The following is a 21,747-nucleotide window of genomic DNA, read 5'->3' on the forward strand; positions in this document are numbered from 1 at the left end:
GACCGCGATGCCCTGACTCGAAATCAGGCCGGATATCCCTGCAGTGACTTGAATGCAGGCTCGTCTTGCATCTCCCAAAATGAAAGGATGTCTGAATCCCCTGTGGAGACCACAGAGAAAGACCTAGTTCCCCACCTCATCGCGACCGGAGGCCTCACATCCCTTGAAAACTCCAGAGGTACGCGCAGATCAGTGCCTCCAAAGGAGACGATGCCTGACTCCTCGTGAAACTTGATAGGAGTCCCAGGATTCCTGTGGCACGTGAAAAGGGACCCTTGGTCTCCCGCCTCAGCTGGAGAGGCGTCCCAATTGCCCTGCCAAGCCTCGAGGAGAATCCCGAGTTGTCCCTCGCAACTAGGCAGGAGTCTGACGTCGCTGAACAAACACGTGGGTGGAAGGGCCATCCCCGTCGTAACTTGAGAATATACCCCAGGTTCCCATCGCAACTCGAGAAAAACCATGAGACTTTCCCCTCGTTGCAAAATAAGGCCCGATACCCTGCACTGCGTGCAGAGCAATTCCGTGTTGAACATCACACATGAAAGGAGCCTTGATTTCCTTGATGGCACTCCAGAGAAACCCCAAGAACACTGTTTCAAGGCTAGAGGGATCCTGAGGTCACTGTAGCAACACGAAAGAGCTCCGTGGACCAAAAGTCAACTCGAGATGAGAGGTTAGTCCCTGGCTTCGACTCCAGGGGAATACCACCTTACCACAAGCACCTTAAGAGGAGGCTTCTCTCAGCTCTAGGTATGTGAGAGGGACACTGATTTTGCGGCCTCAAGTGGAATGGACACTGCGATGCCCTGACGTAAATTAAGGCCGGATATCCCTGCAGTGACTTGAATCCAGTCTCGTCTTGCATCTCCCAAGATGAAAGGATGTCTGAATCTCCTGTGGAGTCCACAGAGAAAGACCTAGTTCCCCACATCATGGCGACCGGAGTCCTCACATCCTTTGAAAACTCCAGAGGTACGCGGAGATCAGTGCCTCCAAAGGAGACGATGCCTGATTCCTCGTGAAACTTGATAGGAGTCCCCGGATTCCTGTGGCACGTGGAAAGGGACCCTTGGTCTCCCGCCTCAGCTGGAAAGGCGTCCCAATTGCCCTGCCAAGCCTCGAGGAGAATCCCGAGTTGTCCCTCGCAACTAGGCAGGAGTCTGACGTCGCTGAACAAACACGTGGGTGGTAGTGCCATCCCCGTCGTAACTCGAGAATATACCCCAGGTTACCATCGCAACTCGAGAAAAACCATTAGACTTCCCCTCGCCGCAAAATGAGGTCCGATACCCTGCACTGCGTGCAGAGCAATTCTGTGTTGCACATCACACATGAAAGGAGCCTTGATTTCCTTGATGGCACTCCAGAGAAACCCCAAGAACACTGTTTCAAGGCGAGAGGGATCCGGAGGTCACTGTGGCAACACGAAAGAGCTCCGTGGACCAAAAATCAACTCGAGATGAGAGGTTAGTCCCTGGCTTCGACTCCAGAGGAATACCACCTTACCACAAGCACCTCAAGAGGAGGCTTCTCTTAGCTCTAGGTATGTGAGAGGGACCCTGAGTTTGCGGCCTCAAGTGGAATGGAAACCGCGATGCCCTGACTCGAAATAAGGCCGAGTATCCCTGCAGTGACTTGAATGCAGGCTCGTCTTGCATCTCCCAAGACGAAAGGATGTCTGAATCCCCTGTGGAGACCACAGAGAAAGACCTAGTTCCCCACCTTATCGCGACCGGAGGCCTCACATCCTTTGAAAATTCCAGAGGGACGCGGAGATCAGTGCCTCCAAAGGAGACGATGCCTGACTCCTCGTGAAACTTGATAGGAATCCCAGGATTCCTGTGGCACGTGGAAAGGGACCCTTGGTCTCCCGCCTCAGCTGGAGAGGCATCCCAATTGCCCTGCGAAGCCTCGAGGAGATTCCCGAGTTCTCCACGCAACTAGGCAGGAGTCCTGTCGTCGCTGAACAAACACGTGGGTGGAAGGGCCATCCTCGTCGTAACTCGAGAATATACCCCAGGTTCCCGCCGCAACTCGAGAAAAACCATGAGACTTCCCCCTCGCCGCGAGATGAGGCCCGATTCCCCTGCACTGCGTGCATTGCAATTCCATGTTGCACAAAACACATGAAAGGAGCCTTGATTTTCATGATGGCACTCCAGAGAAACCCCAAGAACACTATTTCAAGGCTAGAGGGACCCTGAGGTCACTGTAGCAACACGAAAGAGCTCCGTGGACCAAAAATCAAATCGAGATGAGAGGTTATTCCCTGTCTTCGACTCCAGAGGAATACCACCTTACCACAAGCACCTCAAGAGGAGGCTTCTCTCAGCTTTAGGTATGTGAGAGGGACCCTGAGTTTGCGGCCTCAAGTGGAATGGACACCGCGATACCCTGACTCGAAATAAGGCCGGATATCCCTGCAGTGACTTGAATGCAGGCTCGTCTTGCATCTCCCAAGGCGAAAGGATGTCTGAATCCCCTGTGGAGACCACAGAGAAAGACTTAGATCCCCACCTCATCGCGACCGGAGGCCTCACATCCTTTGAAAACTCCAGAGGTACGCGGAGATCAGTGCCTCCAAAGGAGACGATGCCTGACTCCTCCTGAAACTTGATAGGAGTCCCAGGATTCCTGTGGCACGTGGAAAGGGACCCTTGGTCTCCCGCCTCAGCTGGAGAGGCGTCCCAATTGCCCTGCCAAGCCTCGAGGAGAATCCCGAGTTGTCCCTCGCAACTAGGCAGGAGTCCTGACGTCGCTGAAGAAACACGTGGGTGGAAGGGCCATCCCCGACAAACTCGAGAATATACCCCAGGTTCCCGCCGCAACTCGAGAAAAACCATGAGGCTTCCCCCTCGTCGCGAGATGAGGCCCGATTCCCCTGCACTGCATGCAGAGCAATTCCGTGTTGCACATCACACATGAAAGGAGCCTTGATTTCCTTGATGGCACTCCAGAGAAACCCCAAGAACACTGTTTCAAGGCTGGAGGGATCCTGAGGTCCCTGTAGCAGCAGGAAAGAGCTCCGTGGACCATGAATCAACTCGAGATGAGAGGTTAGTCCCTGGCTTCGACTCCAGAGGAATACCACCTTACCACAAGCACCTCAAGAGGAGGCTTCTCTCAGCTCTAGGTATGTGAGAGGGACCCTGAGTTTGCGGCCTCAAGTGGAATGGAGACCGCGATGTCCTGACTCGAAATCAGGCCGGATATCCCTGCAGTGACTTGAATGCAGGCTCGTCTTGCATCTCCCAAGATGAAAGGATGTCTGAATCCCCTGTGGAGACCACAGAGAAAGACCTAGTTCCCCACCTCATCGCGACCGGAGGCCTCACATCCCTTGAAAACTCCAGAGGTACGCGGAGATCAGTGCCTCCAAAGGACGCGATGCCTGACTCCTCGTGAAACTTGATAGGAGTCCCAGGATTCCTGTGGCATGTGGAAAGGGACCCTTGGTGTCCCGCCTCAGCTGGAGAGGCGTCCCAATTGCCCTGCCAAGCCTCGAGGAGAATCCCGAGTTGTTCCTCGCAACTAGGCAGGAGTCCTGACGTCGCTGAAGAAACACGTGGGTGGAAGGGCCATCCCCGACAAACTCGAGAATATACCCCAGGTTCCCGCCGCAACTCGAGAAAAACCATGAGACTTCCCTCTCGACGCAAAATACGGCCCGATACCCTGCACTGCGTGCAGAGCAATTCCGTGTTGCACATCACACATGAAAGGAGCCTTGATTTCCTTGATGGCACTCCAGAGAATCCCCAAGAAGACAGTTTCAAGGCTAGAGGGATCCTGAGGTCACTGTAGCAACACGAAAGAGCTCCGTGGACCAAAAATCAAGTCGAGATGAGAGGTTAGTCCCTGGCTTCGACTCCAGAGGAATACCACCTTACCACAAGCACCTCAAGAGGAGGCTTCTCTCAGCTCTAGCTAAGTGAGAGGGACCCTGAATATGCGGCCTCGAGTGGAATGGACACCACGATGCCCTGACTCGAAATAAGGCCGGATATCCCTGCAGTGACTTGAATGCAGGCTCGTCTTGCATCTCCCAAGACGAAAGGATGTCTGAATACCCTGTGGAGACCACAGAGAAAGACCTAGTTCCCCACCTCATCGCGACCAGAGGCCTCACATCCTTTGAAAACTCCAGAGGTACGCGGAGATCAGTGCCTCCAAAGGAGATGATGCCTGACTCCTCGTGAATCTTGATAGGAGTCCCAGGATTCCTGTGGCACGTGGAAAGGGACCCTTGGTCTCCCGCCTCAGCTGGAGAGGCGTCCCAATTGCCCTGCCAAGCCTCGAGGAGAATCCCTAGTTGTCCCTCGCAACTAGGCAGGACTCCTGCCGTCATTGAACAAACACGTGGGTGGAAGGGCCATCCCCGTCGTAACTCGAGAATATACCCCAGGTTCCCGCCGCAACTCGAGAAAAACCATAAGACTTCCCCCTCCCCGCGAGATGAGGCACGATTCCCCTGCACTGCGTGCAGAGCAATTCCGTTTTGCACATCACACATGAAAGGAGCCTTGATTTCCTTGATGGCACTCCAGAGAAACCCCAAGAACACTGTTTCAAGGCTACAGGGATCCTGAGGTCACTGTAGCAACACGAAAGAGCTCCATGGACCAAAAATCAACTCGAGATGAGAGGTTAGTCCCTGGCTTCGACTCCAGAGGAATACAACCTTACCACAAGCACCTCAAGAGGAGGCTTCTCTCAGCTCTAGCTATGTTATGAGTTTGCGGCCTCAAGTGGAATGGACACCGCGACGCTCTGACTCCAAATAAGGCCGGATATCCCTGCAGTGACTTGAATGCAGGCTCGTCTTGCATCTCCCACGACGAAAGGATGTCTGAATACCCTGTGGAGAACACAGAGAAAGACCTAGTTCCCCACCTCATGGCGACCGGAGGCCTCACATCCTTTGAAAACTCCAGAGGTACGCGGAGATCAGTGCCTCCAAAGGAGACGATGCCTGACTCCTCGTGAAACTTGATAGGAGTCCCAGGATTCCTGTGGCACGTGGAAAGGGACCCTTGGTCTCCCGCCTCAGCTGGAGAGGCGTCCCAATTGCCCTACCAATCCTCGAGGAGAATCCCGAGTTGTCCCTCGCAACTAGGCCGGAGTCCTGCCATCGCTGAACAAACACGTGGGTGGAAGGGCCATCCCCGTCGTAACTCGAGAATATACCCCAGGATCCCGCCGCAACTCGAGAAAAACCATGAGACTTCCCCCTCGCCGCGAGATGAGGCCCGATTCCCCTGCACTGCGTGCAGAGCAATTCCGTGTTGCACATCACACATGAAAGGAGCCTTGATTTCCTTGATGGCACTACAGAGATACCCCAAGAACACTGTTTCAAGGTGAGAGGGATCCTGAGGTCACTGTAGCAACACGAAAGAGCTCCGTGGACCAAAAATCAACTCGAGATGGGAGGTTAGTCCCTTGCTTCGACTCCAGAGGAATACCACCTTACCACAAGCACCTCAAGAGGAGGCTTCTCTCAGCTCTAGGTATGTGAGAGGGACCCTGAGTTTTCGGCCTCAAGTGGAATGGACACTGTGATGCCCTGACTCGAAATAAGGCCGGATATCCCTGCAGTGACTTGAATGCAGGCTCGTCTTGCATCTCCCAAGACGAAACGATGGCTGAATCCCCTGTGGAGACCACAGAGAAAGACCTAGTTCCCCACCTCATCGCGAACGGAGGCCTCACATCCTTTGAAAACTCCAGAGGTACGCGGAGATCAGTGCCTCCAAAGGAGACGATGCCTGACTCCTCGTGAAACTTTATAGGAGTCCCAGGATTCCTGTGCACGTGGAAAGGGACCCTTGGTCTCCCGCCTCAGCTGGAGAGGGGTCCCAATTGCCCTGCCAAGCCTCGAGGAGAATCCCGAGTTGTCCCTCGCAACTAGGCAGGAGTCCTGACGTCGCTGAACAAACACGTGTGTGGAACTGCCATCCCCGTCGTAAGTCGAGAATATACCCCAGGATCCCGCCGCAACTCGAGAAAAACCATGAGACTTCCCCCTCGCCGCGAGATGAGGCCCGAATCCCCTGCACTGCGTGCAGAGCAATTCCGTGTTGCACATCACACATGAAAGGAGCCTTGATTTCCTTGATGGCACTACAGAGATACCCCAAGAAAACTGTTTCAAGGCGAGAGGGATCCTGAGGTCACTGTAGCAACACGAAAGAGCTCCGTGGACCAAAAATCAACTCGAGATGAGAGGTTAGTCCCTGGCTTCGACTCCAGAGGAATACCACCTTACCACAAGCACCTCAAGAGGAGGCTTCTCTCAGCTCTAGGTATGTGAGAGGGACCCTGAGTTTGCGGCCTCAAGTGGAATGGACACTGCGATGCCCTGACGCAAAATAAGGCCGGATATCCCTGCAGTGACTTGAATGCAGGCTCGTCTTGCATCTCCCAAGACGAAACGATGGCTGAATCCCCTGTGGAGACCACAGAGAAAGACCTAGTTCCCCACCTCATCGCGACCGGAGGCCTCACATCCTTTGAAAACTCCAGAGGTAAGCGGAGATCAGTGCCTCCAAAAGAGACGATGCCTGACTCCTCGTGAAACTTGATAGGAGTCCCAGGATTCCTGTGCACGTGGAAAGGGACCCTTGGTCTCCCGCCTCAGCTGGAGAGGCGTCCCAATTGCCCTGCCAAGCCTCGAGGAGAATCCCGAGTTGTCCCTCGCAACTAGGCAGGAGTCCTGACGTCGCTGAACAAACACGTGGTTGGAAGCGCCATCCCCGTCGTAATTCGAGAATATACCCCAGGTTCCCGCCGCAACTCCAGAAAAAACCATGAGACTTCCCCCTCGCCGCGATATGAGGCACGATTCCCCTGCGCTGCGTGCAGAGCAATTCTGTGTTGCACATCACACATAAAAGGAGCCTTGACTTCCTTGGTGGCACTCCAGAGAAACCCCAAGAACACTGTTTCAAGGTTGCGAGATCCTGAGGTCACTGTAGCAACACGAAAGAGCTCCGTGGACCAAAAATCAACTCGAGATGAGAGGTTAGTCCCTGGCTTCGACTCCAGAGGAATACCACCTTACCACAAGCACCTCAAGAGGAGGCTTCTCTCAGCTCTTTTTATGTGAGAGGAACCCTGAGTTTGCGGCCTGAAGTGGAATGGAGACCGCGATGCCCTGACTCGAAATAAGGCCAGATATCCCTGCAGTGACTTGAATGCAGTCTCGTCTTGCATCTCCCAAGACGAAAGGGTGTCTGAATCCCCTGTGGAGCCCACAGAGAAAGACCTAGTTCCCCACCTCATCGCGACCAGAGGCCTCACATCCTTTGAAAACTCCAGAGGTACGCGGAGATCAGTGCCTCCAAAGGAGACGATGCCTGACTCCTCGTGAAACTTGATAGGAGTCCCAGGATTCCTGTGGCACGTGGAAAGGGACCCTTGGTCTCCCGCCTCAGCTGGAGAGGCGTCCCAATTGCCCTACCAAGCCTCGAGGAGAATCCCGAGTTGTCCCTCGCAACTAGGCAGGATTCCTCCCGTCGCTGAACAAACACGTGGTTGGAAGCGCCATCCCCGTCGTAACTCGAGAATATACCCCAGATTCCCGCCGCAACTCCAGAAAAACCATGAGACTTCCCCCTTGCCGCGAGATGAGGCCAGATTCCCCTGCACTGCGTGCAGAGCAATTCCGTGTTGCACATCACACATGAAAGGAGCCTTGATTTCCTTGATGGCACTCCAGAGAAACCCGAAGAACACTGTTTCAAGGCTAGAGGAATCCTGAGGTCACTGTAGCAACAGGAAAGAGCTCCGTGGACCAAAAATCAACTCGAGATGAGAGGTTAGTCCCTGGCTTCGACTCCAGAGGAATACCATCTTACCACAAGCACCTCAAGAGGAGGCTTCTCTCAGCTCTAGGTATGTGAGAGGGACCCTGAGTTTGCGGCCTCAAGTGGAATGGACACTGCGATGCCCTGACGCAAAATAAGGCCGGATATCCCTGCAGTGACTTGAATGCAGGCTCGTCTTGCATCTCCCAAGACGAAACGATGGCTGAATCCCCTGTGGAGACCACAGAGAAAGACCTAGTTCCCCACCTCAGCGCGACCGGAGGCCTCACATTCTTTGAAAACTCCAGAGGTACGCGGAGATCAGTGCCTCCAAAAGAGACGATGCCTGACTCCTCGTGAAACTTGATAGGAGTCCCAGGATTCCTGTGCAAGTGGAAAGGAAACCTTGGTCTCCCGCCTCAGCTGGAGAGGCGTCCCAATTGCCCTGCCAAGCCTCGAGGAGAATCCCGAGTTGTCCCTCGCAACTAGGCAGGATTCCTGCCGTCGCTGAACAAACACGTGGTTGGAAGCACCATCCCCGTCGTAACTCGAGAATATACCCCAGGTTCCCGCCGCAACTCCAGAAAAACCATGAGACTTCCCCCTCGCCGCGATATGAGGCCCGATTCCCATGCAATGTGTGCAGAGCAATTCCGTGTTGCACATCACACATGAAAGGAGCCTTGATTTCCTTGATGGCACTCCAGAGAAAACCCAAGAACACTGTTTCAAGGCTAGCGGGATCCTGAGGTCACTGTAGCAACGCGAAAGAGCTCCGTGGACCAACAATCAACTCGAGATTAGAGGTTAGTCCCTGGCTTCGACTCCAGAGGAATACCACTTTACCACAAGCACCTCAAGAGGAGGCTTCTCTCAGCTCTAGCTATGTGCTGAGTTTGCGGTCTCAAGTGGAATGCACACCGCGATGCCCTGACTTGAAATAAGGCCGGATATCCCTGCAGTGACTTGAATGCAGGCTCGTCTTGCATCTCCCAAGACGAAAGGATGTCTGAATCCCCTGTGGAGACCACAGAAAAAGACCTAGTTCCCCACCTCATCGCGACCGGAGCCCTCACGTCCTTTGAAAACTCGACAGGTACGCGGAGATCAGTGCCTCCAAAGGAGACGACGCCTGACTCCTCGTGAAACTTGATAGGAGTCCCAGGATTCCTGTGGCACGTGTAAAGGGACCCTTGGTCTCCTGCATCAGCTGGAGAGGCGTCCCAATTGCCCTGCCAAGCCTCGAGGAGAATCCCGAGTTGTCCCTCGCAACTAGGCAGGAGTCCTGACGTCGCTGAACAAACACGTGGGTGGAAGGGCCATCCCCGTCGTAATTCGAGAATATACCCCAGGTTCCAGCCGCAAGTCGAGAAAAACCATGAGACTTCCCCCTCGCCGCGAGATGAGGCCAGATTCCCCTGCACTGCGTGCAGAGCAATTCAGTGTTGCACATCACACATGAATGGAGCCTTGATTTCCTTGATGGCACTCCAGAGAAACCCCAAGAACACTGTTTCAAGGCTAGAGGGATCCTGAGGTCACTGTAGACACACGAAAGAGCTCCGTGGCCCAAAAATCAACTCGAGATGAGAGGTTAGTCCCTGGCTTCGACTCCAGAGGAATACCACCTTACCACAAGCACCTCAAGAGGAGGCTTCTCTCAGCTCTAGGTATGTGAGAGGGACCCTGAGTTTGCGGCCTCAAGTGGAATGGACACCGCGATGCCCTGACTCGAAATAAGGCCGGATATCCCTGCAGTGATTTGAATGCAGGCTCGTCTTGCATCTCCCAAGATGAAAGGATGTCTGAATCCCCTGTGGAGACCACAGAGAAAGACCTAGTTCCCCACCTCATGGCGACCGGAGGCCTCACATCCTTTGAAAACTCCAGAGGTACGCGGAGATCAGTGCCTCCAAAGGAGACGATTCCTGACTCCTCGTGAAACTTGATAGGAGTCCCAGGATTCCTGTGGCACGTGGAAAGGGATCCTTTGTCTCCCGCCTCAGCTGGAGAGGCGTCCCAATTGCCCTGCCAAGCCTCGAGGAGAATCCCGAGTTGTCCCTCGCAACTAGGCAGGAGTCCTGACGTCGCTGAACAAACACGTGGTTGGAAGGGCCATCCCCGTCGTAAGTCGAGAATATACCCCAGGTTCCCGCCGCAACTCGAGAAAAACCATGAGACTTAACCCTCGCCGCGAGATGAGGCCTGATTCCCCTGCACTGCGTGCAGAGCAATTCCGTGTTGCACATCACATATGAAAGGAGCCTTGATTTCCTTGATGGCACTCCAGAGAAACCCCAAGAACACTGTTTCAAGGCTAGAGGGATCCTGAGGTCACTGTAGCAACACGAAAGAGCTCCGTGGACCAAAAATCAACTCGAGATGAGAGGTTAGTCCCTGGCTTCGACTCCAGAGGAATACCACCTAACCACAAGCATCTCAAGAGGAGGCTTCTCTCAGCTCTAGGTATGTGAGAGGTACCCTGTGTTTGCGGCCTCAAGTGGAATGGACACCGCGATGCCCTGACTCGAAATAAGGCCGGATATCCCTGCAGTGACTTGAATGCAGGCTCGTCTTGCATCTCCCAAGACGAAAGGATGTCTGAATCCCCTGTGGAGACCACAGAGAAAGACCTAGTTCCCCACCTCGTCGCGACCGGAGGCCTCACATCCTTTGAAAACTCCAGAGGTACGCGGAGATCAGTGCCTCCAAAAGAGACGATGCCTGACTCCTCGTGAAACTTGATAGGAGTCCCAGGATTCCTGTGCACGTGGAAAGGGACACTTGGTCTCCCGCCTCAGCTGGAGAGGCGTCCCAATTGCCCTGCCAAGCCTCGAGGAGAATCCCGAGTTGTCCCTCGCAACTAGGCAGGATTCCTGCCGTCGCTGAACAAACACGTGGGTGGAAGGGCCATCCCCGTCGTAACTCGAGAATATACCCCAGGTTCCGGCCGCAACTCCAGAAAAACCATGAGACTTCCCCCTCGCCGCGATATGAGGCCCGATTCCCCTGCAATGTGTGCAGAGCAATTCCGGTTGCACATCACACATGAAAGGAGCCTTGATTTCCTTGATGGCACTCCAGAGAAAACCCAAGAACACTGTTTCAAGGCTAGCGGGATCCTGAGGTCACTGTAGCAACGCGAAAGAGCTCCGTGGACCAACAATCAACTCGAGATTAGAGGTTAGTCCCTGGCTTCGACACCAGAGGAATACCACCTTACCACAAGCACCTCAAGAGGAGGCTTCTCTCAGCTCTAGCTATGTTCTGAGTTTGCAGCCTCAAGTGGAATGGACACCGCGATGCCTTGACTCGAAATAAGGCCGGATATCCCTGCAGTGACTTGAATGCAGGCTCGTCTTGCATCTCCCACGACGAAAGGATGTCTGAATCCCCTGTGGAGACCACAGAGAAAGACCTAGTTCCCCACCTCATCGCGACCGGAGGCCTCACATACTTTGAAAACTCCAGAGGTACGCGGAGATCAGTGCCTCCAAAGGAGACGACGCCTGACTCCTCGTGAAACTTGATAGGAGTCCCAGGATTCCTGTGCCACGTGGAATGGGACCCTTGGTCTCCCGCCTCAGCTGGAGAGGCGTCCCAATTGCCCTGCCAAGCCTCGAGGACAATCCTGAGTTGTCCCTCGCAACTAGGCAGGAGTCCTGCCGTCGCTGAACAAACACGTGGGTGCAAGGACCATCCCCGTCGTAACTCGAGAATATACCCCAGGTTCCCGCCGCAACTGGAGAAAAACCATGAGACTTCCCCCTCGCCGCGAGATGAGGCCCGATTCCCCTGCACTTCGTGCAGAGTAATTCCGTGTTGCACATCACACATGAAAGGAGCCTTGATTTCCTTGATGGCACTCCAGAGAAACCCCAAGAACACTGTTTCAAGGCTAGAGGGATCCTGAGGTCACTGTAGCAACACGAAAGAGCTCCGTGGACCAAAAATCAAGTCGAGATGAGAGGTTAGTCCCTGGCTTCGACTCCAGAGGAATACCACCTTACCACAAGCACCTCAAGAGGAGGCTTCTCTCAGCTCTTTTTATGTGAGAGGGACCCTGAGTTTGCGGCCTGAAGTGGAAAGGACACCGCGATGCCCTGACTCGAAATAAGGCCAGATATCCCTGCAGTGACTTGAATGCAGGCTCGTCTTGCATCTCCCAAGACGAAAGAATGTCTGAATCCCCTGTGAAGACCACAGAGAAAGACCTAGTTCCCCACCTCATCGCGACCGGAGGCCTCACATCCTTTGAAAACTCCAGAGGTACGCGGAGATCAGTGCCTCCAAAGGAGACGATGCCTGACTCCTCGTGAAACTTGATAGGAGTCCCAGGATTCCTGTGGCACGTGGAAAGGGACCCTTGGTCTCCCGCCTCAGCTGGAGAGGCGTCCCAATTGCCCTACCAAGCCTCGAGGAGAATCCCGAGTTGTCCCTCGCAACTAGGCAGGAGTCCTGCCATCGCTGAACAAACACGTGGGTGGAAGGGCCATCCCCGTCGTAACTCGAGAATATACCCCAGGATCCCGCCGCAACTCGAGAAAAACCATGAGACTTCCCCCTCGCCGCGAGATGAGGCCCGATTCCCCTGCACTGCGTGCAGAGCAATTCCGTGTTGCACATCACACATGAAAGGAGCCTTGATTTCCTTGATGGCACTACAGAGATACCCCAAGAACACTGTTTCAAGGCGAGAGGGATCTGGTGGTCACTGTAGCAACACGAAAGAGCTCCGAGGACCAAAAATCAACTCGAGATGAGAGGTTAGTCCCTGGCTTCGACTCCAGAGGAATACCACCTTACCACAAGCACCTCAAGAGGAGGCTTCTCTCAGCTCTAGGTATGTGAGAGGGACCCTGAGTTTGGGGCCTCAAGTGGAATGGACACTGTGATGCCCTGACACGAAATAAGGCCGGATATCCCTGCATTGAATTGAATGCAGGCTCGTCTTGCATCTCCCAAGATGAAAGGATGTCTGAATCCCCTGTGGAGACCACAGAGAAAGACCTAGTTCCCCAGCTCATGGCGACGGGAGGCCTCACATCCTTTGAAAACTTCAGAGGTACGCGGAGATCAGTGCCTCCAAAGGAGACGATGCCTGACTCCTCGTGAAACTTGATAGGAGTCCCAGGATTCCTGTGGCACGTGGAAAGGGAGCCTTGGTCTCCCGCCTCAGCTGGAGAGGCGTCTCAATTGCCCTGCCAAGCCTCGAGGAGAATCCCGAGTTGTCCCTCACAACTAGGCAGGAGTCCTGACGTCGCTGAACAAACACGTGGGTGGACGGGCCATCCCCATTGTAACTCGAGAATATACCCCAGGTTCCCGCCGCAACTCGAGAAAAACCAGGAGACTTTCCCCTCGCCGCGAGATGAGGCCCGATTCCCCTGCACTGCATGCAGAGCAATTCCGTCTTGCACATCACACATGAAAGGAGCCTTGATTTCCTTGATGGCACTCCAGAGAAACCCCAAGAACACTGTTTCAAGGCTAGAGGGATCCTGAGGTCACTGTAGCAACACGAAAGAGCTCCGTGGACCAAAAATCAACTCGAGATGAGAGGTTAGTCCCTGGCTTCGACTCCAGAGGAATACCACCTAACCCCAAGCACCTCAAGAGGAGGCTTCTCTCAGCTCTAGGTATGTGAGAGGAACCCTGAGTTTGCGGCCTCAAGTGGAATGGACACTGCGATGCCCTGACGCAAAATAAGGCCGGATATCCCTGCAGTGAATTGAATGCAGGTTCGTCTTGCATCTCCCAAGACGAAACGATGGCTGAATCCCCTGTGGAGACCACAGAGAAAGACCTAGTTCCCCACCTCATCGCGACCGGAGGCCTCTCATCCTTTGAAAACTCCAGAGGTACGCGGAGATCAGTGCCTCCAAAAGAGACGATGCCTGACTCCTCGTGAAACTTGATAGGAGTCCCAGGATTCCTGTGCACGTGGAAAGGGACCCTTGGTCTCCCGCCTCAGCTGGAGAGGCGTCCCAATTGCCCTGCCAAGCCTCGAGGAGAATCCCGAGTTGTCCCTCGCAACTAGGCAGGATTCCTGCCGTCGCTGAACAAACACGTGGTTGGAAGCGCCATCCCCGTCGTAACTCGAAAATATACCCCAGGTTCCCGCCGCAACTCCAGAAAAACCATGAGACTTCCCCATCGCCGCGAGATGAGGCCCGATTCCCCTGCACTGCGTGCAGAGCAATTCCGTGTTACACATCACATATGAAAGGAGCCTTGATTTCCTTGATGGCACTTCAGAGAAACCCCAAGAACACTGTTTCAAGGCTAGAGGGATCCTAAAGACACTGTAGCAACACAAAAGAGCTCCTTCGACCAAAAATCAACTCGAGATGAGAGGTTAGTCCCTAACTTCGACTCCAGAGGAATACCACCTTACTACGAGCACCTCAAGAGGAGGCTTCTCTCAGCTCTAGGTATGTGAGAGGGACCCTGAGTTTGCGGCCTCAAGTGGAATGGACACCGCGATGCCCTGACTCGAAATAAGGCCGGATATCCCTGCAGTGACTTGAATGCAGGCTCGTCTTGCATCTCCCAAGATGAAAGGATGTCTGAATCCCCTGTGGAGACCACAGAGAAAGACCTAGTTCCCCACCTCATGGCGACCGGAGGCCTCACATCCTTTGAAAACTCCAGAGCTACGCGGAGATCAGTGCCTCCAAAGGAGACGATGCCTGACTCCTCGTGAAAATTGATAGGAGTCCCAGGATTCCTGTGGCACGTGGAAAGGGACCCTTGGTCTCCCGTCTCAGCTGGAGAGGCGTCCCAATTGCCCTGCCAAGCCTCGAGGAGAATCCCGAGTTGTCCCTTGCAACTAGGCAGGAGTCTTGACGTCGCTGAACAAACACGTGTGTGGAACTGCCATCCCCGTCGTAAGTCGAGAATATACCCCAGGTTCCCGCCGCAACTGGAGAAAAAACATGAGACTTCCCACTTGCCGCGAGATGAGGCCAGATTCTCCTGCACTGCGTGCAGAGGAATTCCGTGTTGCACATCACACATGAAAGGAGCCTTGATTTCTTTGATGGCACTCCAGAGAAACCCCAAGAACACTGTTTCAAGGCTAGAGGGATCCTGAGGTCACTGTAGCAACACGAAAGAGCTCCGTGGACCAAAAATCAACTCGAGATGAGAGGTTAGTCCCTAACTTCGACTCCAGAGGAATACAACCTTACCACAAGCACCTCAAGAGGAGGCTTCTCTCAGCTCTAGCTATGTTCTGAGTTTGCGGCCTCAAGTGGAATGGACACTGCGATGCCCTGACGCAAAATAAGGCCGGATATCCCTGCAGTGAATTGAATGCAGGTTCGTCTTGCATCTCCCAAGACGAAACGATGGCTGAATCCCCTGTGGAGACCACAGAGAAAGACCTAGTTCCCCACCTCATCGCGACCGGAGGCCTCTCATCCTTTGAAAACTCCAGAGGTACGCGGAGATCAGTGCCTCCAAAAGAGACGATGCCTGACTCCTCGTGAAACTTGATAGGAGTCCCAGGATTCCTGTGGCACGTGGAAAGGGACCCTTGGTCTCCCGCCTCAGCTGGAGAGGCGTCCCAATTGCCCTGCCAAGCCTCGAGGAGAATCCCGAGTTGTCCCTCGCAACTAGGCAGGAGTCCTGCCGTCGCTGAACAAACACGTGGTTGGAAGCGCCATCCCCGTCGTAACTCGAAAATATACCCCAGGTTCCCGCCGCAACTCCAGAAAAACCATGAGACTTCCCCCTCGCCGCGATATGAGGCCCGATTCCCCTGCAATGTGTGCAGAGCAATTCCGTGTTGCACATCACACATGAAAGGACCCTTGATTTCCTTGATGGCACTCCAGAGAAAACCCAAGAACACTGTTTCAAGGCTAGCGGGATCCTGAGGTCACTGTAGCAACACGAAAGAGCTCCGTGGACCAACAATCAACTCGAGATTAGAGGTTAGTCCCTGGCTTCGACTCCAGAGGAATACCACCTTACCACAAGCACCTCAAGAGGAGGCTTCTCTCAGCTCTAGCTATGTGCTGAGTTTGCGGTCTCAAGTGGAATGGACACCGCGATGACCTGACTTGAAATAAGGCCGGATATCCCTGCAGTGACTTGAATGCAGGCTCGCCTTGCATCTCCCAAGACGAAAGGATGACTGAATCCCCTGTGGAGACCACAGAGAAAGACCTAGTTCCCCACCTCATCGCGACCGGAGGCCTCACATCCTTTGAAAACTCCAGAGGTACGCGGAGATCAGTGCCTCCAAAGGAGACCATGCCTGACTCCTCGTGAAACTTGATAGGAGTCCCAGGATTCCTGTGGCACGTGGAAAGAGACCCTTGGTCTCCTGCCTCAGCTGGAGAGGCGTCCCAATTGCCCTGCCAAGCCTCGAGGAGAATCCCGAGTTGTCCCTCGCAACTAGGCAGGAGTCCTGACGTCGCTGAAGAAACACGTGGGTGGAAGGGCCATCCCCGTCGGAACTCGAGAATATACCCCAGGTTCCCGCCGCAACTCGAGAAAAACCATGAGACTTCCCCCTCTCCGCGAGATGAGGCCCGATTCCCTACACTGCATGCAGAGCAATTCCGTGTTGCACATCACACATGAAAGGAGCCTTGATTTCCTTGATGGCACTCCAGAGAAACCCCAAGAACACTGTTTCAAGGCTAGAGGGATCCTGAGGTCACTGTAGCAACACGAGAGAGCTCCGTGGACCAAAAATCAACTCGAGATGAGAGGTTAGTCCCTGGCTTCGACTCCAGAGGAATACCACCTTACCACAAGCACCTCAAGAGGAGGCTTCTCTCAGCTCTAGGATTGTGAGAGGGACCCTGAGTTTGCGGCCTCAACTGGAATGGACACCGCGATGCCCTGACTCGAAATAAGGCCGGATATCCCTGCAGTGACTTGAATGCAGGCTCGTCTTGCATCTCCCAAGACGAAAGGATGTCTGAATCCCCTGTGGACACCACAGAGAAAGACCTACTTCCCCACCTCATCGCGAACGGAGGCCTCACATCCTTTGAAAACTTCAGAGGTACGCGGAGATCAGTGCCTCCAAAGGAGACGATGCCTGACTCCTCGTGAAACTTGATAGGAGTCCCAGGATTCCTGTGCACGTGGAAAGGGACCCTTGGTCTTCCGCCTCAGCTGGAGAGGCGTCCCAATTGCCCTGCCAAGCCTCGAGGAGAATCCCGAGTTGTCCCTCGCAACTAGGCATGAGTCTGACGTCGCTGAACAAACACGTGGTTGGAAGGGCCATCCCCGTCGTAACTCGAGAATATACCCCAGGTTCCCGCCGCAACTCGAGGAAAACCATGAGACTTCCCCCTCGCCGCGAGATAAGGCCCGATTCCCCTGCGCTGCGTGCAGAGCAATTCCGTGTTGCACATCACACATGAAAGGAGCCTTGATTTCCTTGATGGCACTCCAGAGAAACCCCAAGAATACTGTTTCAAGGCTAGAGGGATCCTGAGGTCACTGTAGCAACACGAAAGAGCTCCGTGGACCAAAAATCAACTCGAGATGAGAGGTTAGTCCCTGGCTTCGACTCCAGAGGAATACCACCTCACCACAAGCACCTCAAGAGGAGGCTTCTCTCAGCTCTAGGTATGTGAGAGGGACCCTGAGTTTGCGGCCTCAAGTGGAATGGACACCGCGATGGCCTGACTCGAAATAAGGCAGGATATCCCTGCAGTGACTTGAATGCAGGCTCGTCTTGCATCTCCCAAGACGAAAGGAGGCCTGAATCCCCTGTGGAGAACACAGAGAAAGACCTAGTTCCCCACCTGATCGCGACCGGAGGCCTCACATCCTTTGAAAACTCCAGAGGTACGCGGAGATCAGTGCCTCCAAAGGAGACGATGCCTGACTCCTCGTGAAACTTGATAGGAGTCCCAGGATTCCTGTGGCATGTGGAAAGGGACCCTTGGTCTCCCGCCTCAGCTGGAGAGGCGTCCCAATGGCCCTGCCAAGCCTCGAGGAGAATCCCGAGTTGTCCCTCGCAACTAGGCAGGAGTCCTGACGTCGCTGAACAAACACGTTGGTGGAAGGGCCATCCCCGTCGTAAATCGAGAATATACCCCACGTTCCCGCCGCAACTCGAGAAAAACCATGAGACTTCCCCCTCGCCGCGAGATGAGGCCCGATTCCCCTGCACTGCGTGCAGAGCAATTCTGTCTTGCACATCACACATGAAAGGAGCCTAGATTTCCTTGATGGCACTCCAAAGAAATCACAAGAACACTGTTTCAAGGCTAGAGGGATCCTGAGGTCACTGTAGCAACATGAAAGAGCTAACTGGACCAAAAATCAACTCGAGATGAGAGGTTAGTCCCTGGCTTCGACTCCAGAGGAATACCACCTTACCACAAGCACCTTAAGAGGAGGCTTCTCTCAGCTCTAGCTATGTGAGAGGGACCCTGAGCTTGGGGCCTCAAGTGGAATGGACACCGCGATGCCCTGACTCGAAATAAGGCCGGATATCCCTGCAGTGACTTGAATGTAGGCTCGTCTTGCATCTCCCAAGATGAAAGGATGTCTGAATCCACTGTGGAGACCACAGAGAAAGACCTAGTTCCCCACCTCATCGCGACCGGAGGCCTCACATCCTTTGAAAACTCCAGAGGTACGCGGAGATCAGTGCCTCCAAAGGAGACGATGCCTGACTCCTCGTGAAACTTGATAGGAGTCCGAGGATTCCTGTGGCACGTGGAAAGGGACTCTTGGTCTACCGCCTCAGATAGAGAGGCGTCCCAATTGCCCTGCCAAGCCTCGAGGAGAATCCCGAGTTGTCCCTCGCAACTAGGCAGGAGTCCTGACGTCGCTGAACAAACACGTGGGTGGAAGGGCCAACCCGTCGTAACTTCAGAATATACCCCAGGTTCCCACCGCAACTCGAGAAAATCCATGAGACTTCCCCGTCGCCGCAAAATGAGGCCTAATATCCTGCACTGCGTGCAGAGCAATTGCGTGTTGCACATCACACATGAAAGGAGACTTGATTTCCTTGATGGCACTCCAGAGAAACCCCAAGAACACTGTTTCAAGGCTAAAGGGAAACTGAGGTCACTGTAGCAACACGAAAGAGCTCAGTGGACCAATAATCAACTCGAGATGAGAGGTTAGTCCCTGGCTTCGACTCCAGAGGAATACCACCTTACCACAAGCACCTCAAGAGGAGGCTTCTCTCAGCTCTAGGTATGTGAGAGGGACCCTGAGTTTGCAGCCTCAAGTCGAATGGAAACCACGATGCCCTGACTCGAAATAAGGCCGGATATCCCTGCAGTGACTTGAATGCAGGCTCGTCTTGCATCTCCCAAGACGAAAGGATGTCTGAATCCCCTGTGGAGACCACAGAGAAAGACCTAGTTCCCCACCTGATCACGACCGGAGGCCTCACATCCTTTGAAAATTCCAGAGGTACGCGGAGATCAGTGCCTCCAAAGGAGACGATGCCTGACTCCTCGTGAAACTTGATAGGAGTCCCAGGATTCCTGTGGCACATGGAAAGGGACACTTGGTCTCCCGCCTCAGCTGGAGAGGCGTCCCAATTGCCCTGCCAAGCCTCGAGGAGAATCCCGAGTTGTCCCTCGCAACTAGGCAGGAGTCCTGACGTCGCTGACCAAACACGTGGCTGGAAGGGCCATCCCCGTCATAACTCGAGAATATACCCCAGGTTCCCGCCGCAACTCGAGAAAAACCATGAGACTTTGCCCTCGCCGCGAGATGAGGCCCGATTCCCCTGCACTGCGTGCAGAGCAATTCCGTGTTGCACATCACACATGAAAGGAGCCTTGATTTCCCTGATGGCACTCCAGAGAAACCCCAAGAACACTGTTTCTAGGCTAAAGGGATCCTGAGGTCACTGTAGCAACACAAAAGAGCTCCGTGGACCAAAAATCAACTCGAGATGAGAGGTTATTCCCTGGCTTCGACTCCAGAGGAATACCACCTTACCACAAGCACCTCAAGAGGAGGCTTCTCTCAGCTCTAGGTATGTGAGAGGGACCCTGACATTGCGGCCTCAAGTGGAATGGACACCGCGATGACCTGACTCGAAATAAGGCCGGATATCCCTGCAGTGACTTGAATGCAGGCTCGTCTTGCATCTCCCAAGACGAAAGGATGTCTGAATCCCCTGTGGAGACCACAGAAAAAGACCTAGTTCCCCACCTCATCGCGACCGGAGGCCTCACATCCTTTGAAAACTCCAGAGGTACGCGGAGATCAGTGCCTCCAAAGGAGACGATGCCTGACTCCTCGTGAAACTTGATAGGAGTCCCAGGATTCCAGTGGCACGTGGAAAGGGACTCTTGGTCTCCCGCCTCAGCTGGCGAGGCATCCCAATTGCCCTGCCAAGCCTCGAGGAGAATCCCGAGTTGTCCCTCGCAACTAGGCAGGAGTCCAGACGTGGCTGAACAAACACGTGGGTGGAAGGGCCATCCCCATCGTAACTCGAGAATATACGCCGGGTTCCCGCCGCATCTCGAGAAAAACCATGAGACTTCCCCCTCGCCGCGAGATGAGGCCCGATTCCCCTACACTGCATGCAGAGTAATTCCGTGTTGCACATCACACATGAAAGGAGCCTTGATTTCCTTCATGGCACTCCAGAGAAACCCCAAGAACACTGTTTCCAGGCTAGAGGGATCCTGAGGTCACTGTAGCAACACGAAAGAGCTCCGTGGACCAAAAATCAACTCGAGATAAGAGGTTAGTCCCTGGCTTCGACTCCAGAGGAATACCACCTTACCACAAGCACCTCAAGAGGAGGCTTCTCTCAGCTCTAGCTATGTGAGAGGGACCCTGAGTTTGCGGCCTCAAGTGGAATGGAGACCGCGATGCCCTGACTCGAAATAAGGCCGGATATCCCTGCAGTGACTTGAATGCAGGCTCGTCTTGCATCTCCCAAGACGAAAGGATGTCTGAATCCCCTGTGGAGACCACAGAGAAAGACCTAGTTCCCCACCTCATCGCGACCGGAGGCCTCACATCCTTTGAAAATTCCAGAGGTATGCGGAGATCAGTGCCTCCAAAGGAGACGATGCCTGACTCCTCATGAAACTTGATAGGAGTCCCAGGATTCCTGTGGCACGTGGAAAGGGACCCTTGGTCTCCCGCCTCAGCTGGAGAGGCGTCCCAATTGCCCTGCCAAGCCTCGAGGAGAATCCCGAGTTGTCCCTCGCAACTAGGCAGGAGTCCTGACGTCGCTGAACAAACACGTGGGTGGAAGGGCCATCCCCATCGTAACTCGAATATATACCCCAGGTTCCCGCCGCAACTCGAGAAAAACCATGAGACTTCCCCCTCGACGCGTGATGAGGCCCGATTCCCCTACACTGCATGCAGAGTAATTCCGTGTTGCACATCACACATGAAAGGAGCCTTGATTTCCTTCATGGCATTCCAGAGAAACCCCAAGAACACTGTTTCCCGACTAGAGGGATCCTGAGGTCACTGTAGCAACACAAAAGAGCTCCGTGGACCGAAATCAACTCGAGATGAGAGGTTAGTCGCTAACTTCGACTCCAGAGGAATACCACCTTACCACAAGCACCTCAAGAGGAGGCTTCTCGTAGCTTTAGGTATGTGAGAGGGACCCTGATTTTGCGGCCTCAAGTGGAATGGACACCGCGATGCCCTGACTCGAAATAAGGTCGGATATCCCTGCAGTGACTTGAATGCAGGCTCGTCTTGCATCTCCCAAGACGAAAGGATGTCTGAATCCCCTGTGGCGACCACAGAGAAAGACCTAGTTCCCCACCTCATCGCGACCGGAGGCCTCACATCCTTTGAAAACTCCAGAGGTACGCGGAGATCAGTGCCTCTAAAGGAGACGATGCCTGACTCCTCGTGAAACTTGATAGGAGTCCCAGGATTCCTGTGGCACGTGGAAAGGGACCCTTGGTCTCCCGCGTCAGCTGTAGAGGCGTCGCAATTGCCCTGCCAA

This window comes from Cervus elaphus, chromosome 22, assembly GCF_910594005.1.
Source record: "Cervus elaphus chromosome 22, mCerEla1.1, whole genome shotgun sequence".
Taxonomy (NCBI): Eukaryota; Metazoa; Chordata; class Mammalia; order Artiodactyla; family Cervidae; genus Cervus; species Cervus elaphus.